This window comes from Phalangium opilio, unplaced genomic scaffold (assembly GCF_054372755.1).
Source record: "Phalangium opilio isolate 3A_F unplaced genomic scaffold, DU_Popi_V2 ptg000098l_1, whole genome shotgun sequence".
Taxonomy (NCBI): domain Eukaryota; kingdom Metazoa; phylum Arthropoda; class Arachnida; order Opiliones; family Phalangiidae; genus Phalangium; species Phalangium opilio.
In genome coordinates, this window is record NW_028324201.1 from 1,461,008 (window position 1) to 1,468,258 (window position 7,251).

Consider the following 7,251-nt stretch of genomic DNA (forward strand, 5'->3'; position numbering starts at 1 on the left):
TATTAATTAGCTGCAACCTTTTTCAAAACATTCTCCTACTAATTAGCTGCAACCTTTTTCAAAACATTCTCCTACTAATTAGCTACCACCTTTTCTTAAATATTCTCCTATTTGTTAGCTGCCACCTTTTCCAAAAGATTTTCCTATTAATTAAAAATATATTTAATGCAAAACCACACAGTATGTCTTCTTCCAGTTCAATCGAATTTCGGTCCAATGGGACTTTAATAAAATCGCACCTTTTGGCTACGTTCGGTGGAATGGGACACCACAAAAAAAGCCGTTCTGTCGAATGGGAATTCGGTTCAATGGGACCAAAGCGTGTAAAATTACTATTAAGGCCCAGCCCTTTGGCCATCTTGTTTTTATTTATTCTCTCCTTATCTAGCGCGTAGATTTTCTTCTCCCTTATGGGTTTCTTCGGTTTTCCAAACCGCAGGTGTATCGCGCTTTTTGTGAGGGTCAGGTCTAACCAGTGACGAGTTTGGGGAAATGAAATAACCAGCCAAGGTAAATTTTGGGGCGAGTTGGTGCCATAAGTCCACAACAGTGTTTAGGATATTAAATATCATAAGTATGCCTGTTACAACTCTTCCCCACTTAAGCTTGAGTGTCCTCACTCAACCAGGAAACAAAAATACAAACAAACAACGAAATAACAATAAAAAAAACTAACTAAGCAAAGTTAGAAAAAAAAATACAACAAAACTACTGAGAGACTCAGACACAAAAAAGCAGGTCTGGTAACATCCTAACAACGAAAATGAAATAAGGTAACACTAAATAAACCTAAGGTAGACAACAGATGAATATGAAACATAAGGTAAACAAAATTAATCTTAAACATAAGGTAATCTTAAACATAAGGTAAACAAAATTAATCTTAAACATAAGGTAAACAAAATTAATCTTAAACATAAGGTAAACAAAATTAATCTTAAACATAAGGTAAACAAAATTAATCTTAAACATAAGGTAAACAAAATTAATCTTAAACAGAAGGTAAACAAAATTAATCTTAAACATAAGGTAAACAAAATTAATCTTAAACATAAGGTAAACAAAATTAATCTTAAACAGAAGGTAAACAAAATTAATCTTAAACAGAAGGTAAACAAAATTAATCTTAAACAGAAGGTAAACAAAATTAATCTTAAACAGAAGGTAAACAAAATTAATCTTAAACATAAGGTAAACAAAATTAATCTTAAACATAAGGTAAACAAAATTAATCTTAAACATAAGGTAAACAAAATTAATCTTAAACATAAGGTAAACAAAATTAATCTTAAACATAAGGTAAACAAAATTAATCTTAAACATAAGGTAAACAAAATTAATCTTAAACATAAGGTAAACAAAATTAATCTTAAACATAAGGTAAACAAAATTAATCTTAAACATAAGGTAAACAAAATTAATCTTAAACATAAGGTAAACAAAATTAATCTTAAACATAAGGTAAACAAAATTAATCTTAAACATAAGGTAAACAAAATTAATCTTAAACAAAAGGTAAACAAAATTAATCTTAAACATAAGGTAATCAAAATTAATCTTAAACATAAGGTAAACAAAATTAATCTTAAACATAAGGTAAACAAAATTAATCTTAAACATAAGGTAAACAAAATTAATCTTAAACATAAGGTAAACAAAATTAATTTTAAACATAAGGTAAACAATTAGTCAATAAGAAACAATTACTCAAAGTTAAGACAAAAAAAATAATTGAACCTAGGCGCGCATAAAAAAAATTAAGGGATGAACACTATGGTCCGTTGAGAGACCCTCTCCCATGATATAGTTCAAAAATTAGCAAATGGCTCTACCAGTGGTAGGGTCACGAGGCCTAAGGCGACGTGGAGGGGGGGGACAATGGGTCATTGTGGTCCTCCTCGGTATCAGATATCTCTGAAATAACGTCTAACGCACTTACGGGCCTAAAGAGGTTGGCATGACGCACAACATCGGGGGAAATTACTTCAGGGGACTCAGTCTCGGCGTCACGCTCGACAGACAGAGGTCCAGAATTTGCGTCGGCTACGCTCTCGACAAAGGGTGTAAGGTCGGTTATATGAAACGTACCCTTGAAAATTCTATTGGATTTTGTACCTTTCAGCCGGTACGTTAAGGGGGACAGCTTCTGGGCCACTATATAGGGGCCTTCGCTTCGAGGGGCTAACTGTTTAGAAAAGTTTGCACCGGCGTTTGAGAGGAAATGAGGGCGACGTAGGACCAATTTCCCTACTTCAAGTTCCACGTCACGACGATGGCTATTATAATACTTGGCCTGACGGGCTTGTTGGGCCTCAATATTAACTTGGGCCTGGGCGTTAGCCTCATCGACAGTCTTTTTAATGGACAGAGCGTGCTCATTAATGCTAGCGGATCAATAGTAGCGCTGGGGTTCGCGTCATTGACAATATCCGCCGGGGTTCGCAGTTCGCGACCAAAGTTAAGAAACGCGGGTGTAAAACCTGTTGACTCATGCTGGGCTGTGCGCATGGCCATGGCATACTGATGGATGCCCACCTCCCAGTCTCTGTGATTCTCGCCTACGTAGGTGGCAATCATGGTGGATAGGGTACGATTTATTCGTTCGGTTTGATTCTATTGAGGGGAATAGAATGACGTGAACCTGTTTCTTATGCCTAACAATCGAAACGTGTCACGCATTATTTTGGACACGAATTGACGGCCGTTATCACTGACGACGGTCCTAGGGAGACCAAACCGTGTGAAAACGTGGTCAACCAGAAGATGAACTATGGCTTTAGTGGTAGCACGGCGAAGTGGGAATATCTCAACCCATTTCGTCATCATGTCTGTAATTACTAAGAGTTGCGTGAAGCCACGTCGACTGGGGGTGTAGGGGCCTTTGAGATCAATACCTATAACCGTCCAGGGATCTGATAACGCAGCGGACTTCATAAGGCCAGCTGGGGCTCTCTGAACAGGTTTGTGCTTTTGGCAAGCTTCACATGACCAAACGTATTCCCGGGCATAACGGGTCATACCATCCCATATGTAACGTTCGCGCAGGCGGTGGAGTGTTTTAAGGTTACCTAGATGACCTGACGTGCGAATGTCGTGGTTAAGTTGTAAAACTGTGGGATACAAAGATTCTGGAATCCATAGTTTATAATTTTCTTCGCTTGGGGAGGACTGCTTTGGGAGGCGAAACAATAGTCCATCAATAAGTTTACAACTAGGCAAAATGGCTTCATCGGATTTAGATTCAGAAGGTAACGGGGTGTTCTCTTTCAGAAATCGTAGACAGGGGCCAAGGCGTACGTCCTTGAATTGTTCCCGGAGAATGATTTCGGGGGAGAAGGCAATTGGTTCGTTAGGCATCGCCACAGCCACGGAGGTGACAGCCTCAAGCTCTGAAGGGGGACTCGCCAGCGAGTCCTCATCAGAAGCCAGGGGCATGCGAGAAAGAGCGTCGGCTAAAACGTTCTTTTCTCCGGGTATGTGATGCACCGAGAAGTCAAAAGCCTGTATCTGGGCATACCAGCGTGCATATTTGCCAGTAGGATCCGGGGTTTTCAATAACCATAAAAGCGCAGAATGATCAGTGTAAAGTTCAAATTTCCTACCTTCTAAATAGGGGCGGAATTTATCTAAAGCGTATTTAACTGCCATAGCCTCTCTCTCCGTGGTGCAATACTTCTTCTCAGTGTCAGTTAGTGTATGACTGAAGTACTGTATTACCAGAGGTTTTCCAGCGCGTTTTTGTAGTAGTACGGCGCCAAGGCCAGTGCTAGACGCATCACATTCAACAATGAATGGTTCTGAAAAATTGGGGGCAGCCAATATGGGGGCTGAAACTAACGCCGTTTTCAATGTTTCAAACGCCGTATTTTGGGCTTCGGACCAAGTCCATTTTACGTCTTTGTGAAGGAGGGAAGTTAAGGGTGCCGCTAGCGAGGAAAAACCTTTAATGAACCTTCTATAATATCCGGCCATTCCAAGGAATGATCGGAGGGTTTTAACATTATCAGGGGCCGGTAATTTACTGATTGACTCTGTTTTAGTGGGGTCTACTTTGATCCCATCCTTACCCACCACGTGGTCCAAAAGGTTAGTTTCAGGCTCACAAAATTTTGTTTTTCGCGCCTTAACCGTAAAGCCCGCCTCCAGCAGAGTTTGAAATACCTTTTCTAAGGTTTCTAGGTGCTTTTCAAATGATTCTGATATGATAACAATGTCATCGAGGTAAGCCATAACACCATCACCAAGTAATGGGCCAAATAACCGGTCAATCATCCGCTGAAAGGTGGCGGGTGCGTTGCACAGACCAAACATCAATACCTTTGGGCGGTACAAACCTCTATGGGTAATAAAGGCGGCTTTATCACGACTGGCAGGGTCCAATGGGACCTGCCAGTAGCCTGACTTTAGATCTAATGTGGTTATGACTTGGGGCTTTCGAATTGATTCTAGTATGTCATCTATCCGGGGGAGGGGGTATGAGTCTTTTACTGTAATAGCGTTCAGCTCTCTATAATCTAAGCATAATCTAAATTTGGCCTCCTCTTCTTCCTTAGTTTCTGACTGTCCTATTTCAAAAATAGGGTCAGGTTTCTTTCCAATGAGAATGGCGGGGGAACCCCAGGGACTATTACAGGGTTCGACCAAGTCTTGGGCAATCATATCAAAGACTATCTCGTCAATTTTTTCTTTCTTCCACGGCGAGTACCTATAGGGGGCTTTGCTGACGGGCTTAGCATCCCCAGTATCAATATAATATATAACAACTTCCTTCCTACTACCCTACCTTCCTTCCCCAGACCGAAAAATGCCCGGAATGGAGCTTTAGTTATCGCGAGCCCCCCATCTAAGATTCGGAAGGTACTCCCTCGAGAAGGGAGGTGAGCCTTCTTTTTTGGGAAGAAATATCTCTTCAGAGTTAAAGAAGGCAACTGGCTGGAGAAGGATTTTTACCTTTGTTTTTTGGGAAGGGACAGTGGCAAAGAAGGGAAGTTTTGGGGAAGGGAGGGAATAGGCATTGCCCAAGAAGAGAAATTTTTTTCTTCCGTGATGTAAACAGCCCGCGGAAGGTTTAAAGGCTTCTTTCAATGGGAAAGAAGTTCTGATAGGTAAGGTAGTACAGCTCTATTATGAAATCAAATACGAGAAACTATCGGTAGATGATGTTATTCCACCAAAGAAAAATTTATGTATTTGAAGATATGAATTTGATTGAATCGATGATGATCACTGAACATTCTCAATTTAGTAAGTCACTAGTATGTAGTAATTACAATTATACTTTTTCTATTGATTTCAATTACTAACTTTCTGCCCTAATGAAATATTAAACCTAGGCCTATATGTGAATTATGTTAAAGATTTTATTATTAAGTATAAAACTATGGATTTTAATATTAAGTATAAAACTATGGATTTTAATATGAAGCATAAAACTACGGACAATTTCAATACTAAGCATAAAATTATGGATTTTAATATAAAGAATAAAATTACGGACCATTTCAATATTAAGCATAAAATTACGGACAATTTCAATATTAAGCATAAAATTATGGATTTTAATATAAAGAATAAAATTACGGACAATTTCAATATTAAGCATAAAATTATGGATTTTAATATGAAGTATAAAATTACGGACAATTTCAATATTAAGCATAAAATTACGGTTAATTTCCATATTAAGCATAAAATTACGGACAATTTCAATATTAAGCATAAAATTACGGACAATTTCAATATTAAGCATAAAATTACGGACAATTTCAATATTAAGCATAAAATTAAGGACAATTTCAATATTAAGCATAAAATTATGGATTTTAATATGAGGCATAAAATTACGGACAATTTCAATATTAAGCAGAAAATTATGGATTTTAATATGAGGCATAAAATTACAGCCAATTTCAATATTAAGCATAAAATTATGGATTTTAATATAAAGAATAAAATTACGGACAATTTCAATATTAAGCATAAAATTATGGATTTTAATATAAAGAATAAAATTACGGACAATTTCAATATTAAGCATAAAATTATGGATTTTAATATGAAGTATAAAATTACGGACAATTTCAATATTAAGCATAAAATTACGGTTAATTTCCATATTAAGCATAAAATTACGGACAATTTCAATATTAAGCATAAAATTAAGGACAATTTCAATATTAAGCATAAAATTATGGATTTTAATATGAGGCATAAAATTACGGACAATTTCAATATTAAGCATAAAATTATGGATTTTAATATGAGGCATAAAATTACGGACAATTTCAATATTAAGCATAAAATTATGGATTTTAATATAAAGAATAAAATTACGGACAATTTCAATATTAAGCATAAAATTATGGATTTTAATATGAAGTATAAAATTACGGACAATTTCAATATTAAGCATAAAATTACGGTTAATTTCCATATTAAGCATAAAATTACGGACAATTTCAATATTAAGCATAAAATTACGGACAATTTCAATTTTAAGCATAAAATTAAGGACAATTTCAATATTAAGCATAAAATTATGGATTTTAATATGAGGCATAAAATTACGGACAATTTCAATATTAAGCATAAAATTATGGATTTTAATATGAGGCATAAAATTACAGCCAATTTCAATATTAAGCATAAAATTATGGATTTTAATATAAAGAATAAAATTACGGACAATTTCAATATTAAGCATAAAATTATGGATTTTAATATAAAGAATAAAATTACGGACAATTTCAATATTAAGCATAAAATTATGGATTTTAATATGAAGTATAAAATTACGGACAATTTCAATATTAAGCATAAAATTACGGTTAATTTCCATATTAAGCATAAAATTACGGACAATTTCAATATTAAGCATAAAATTAAGGACAATTTCAATATTAAGCATAAAATTATGGATTTTAATATGAGGCATAAAATTACGGACAATTTCAATATTAAGCATAAAATTATGGATTTTAATATGAGGCATAAAATTACGGACAATTTCAATATTAAGCATAAAATTATGGATTTTAATATAAAGAATAAAATTACGGACAATTTCAATATTAAGCATAAAATTATGGATTTTAATATGAAGTATAAAATTACGGACAATTTCAATATTAAGCATAAAATTACGGTTAATTTCCATATTAAGCATAAAATTACGGACAATTTCAATATTAAGCATAAAATTACGGACAATTTCAATATTAAGCATAAAATTAAGGACAATTTCAATATTAA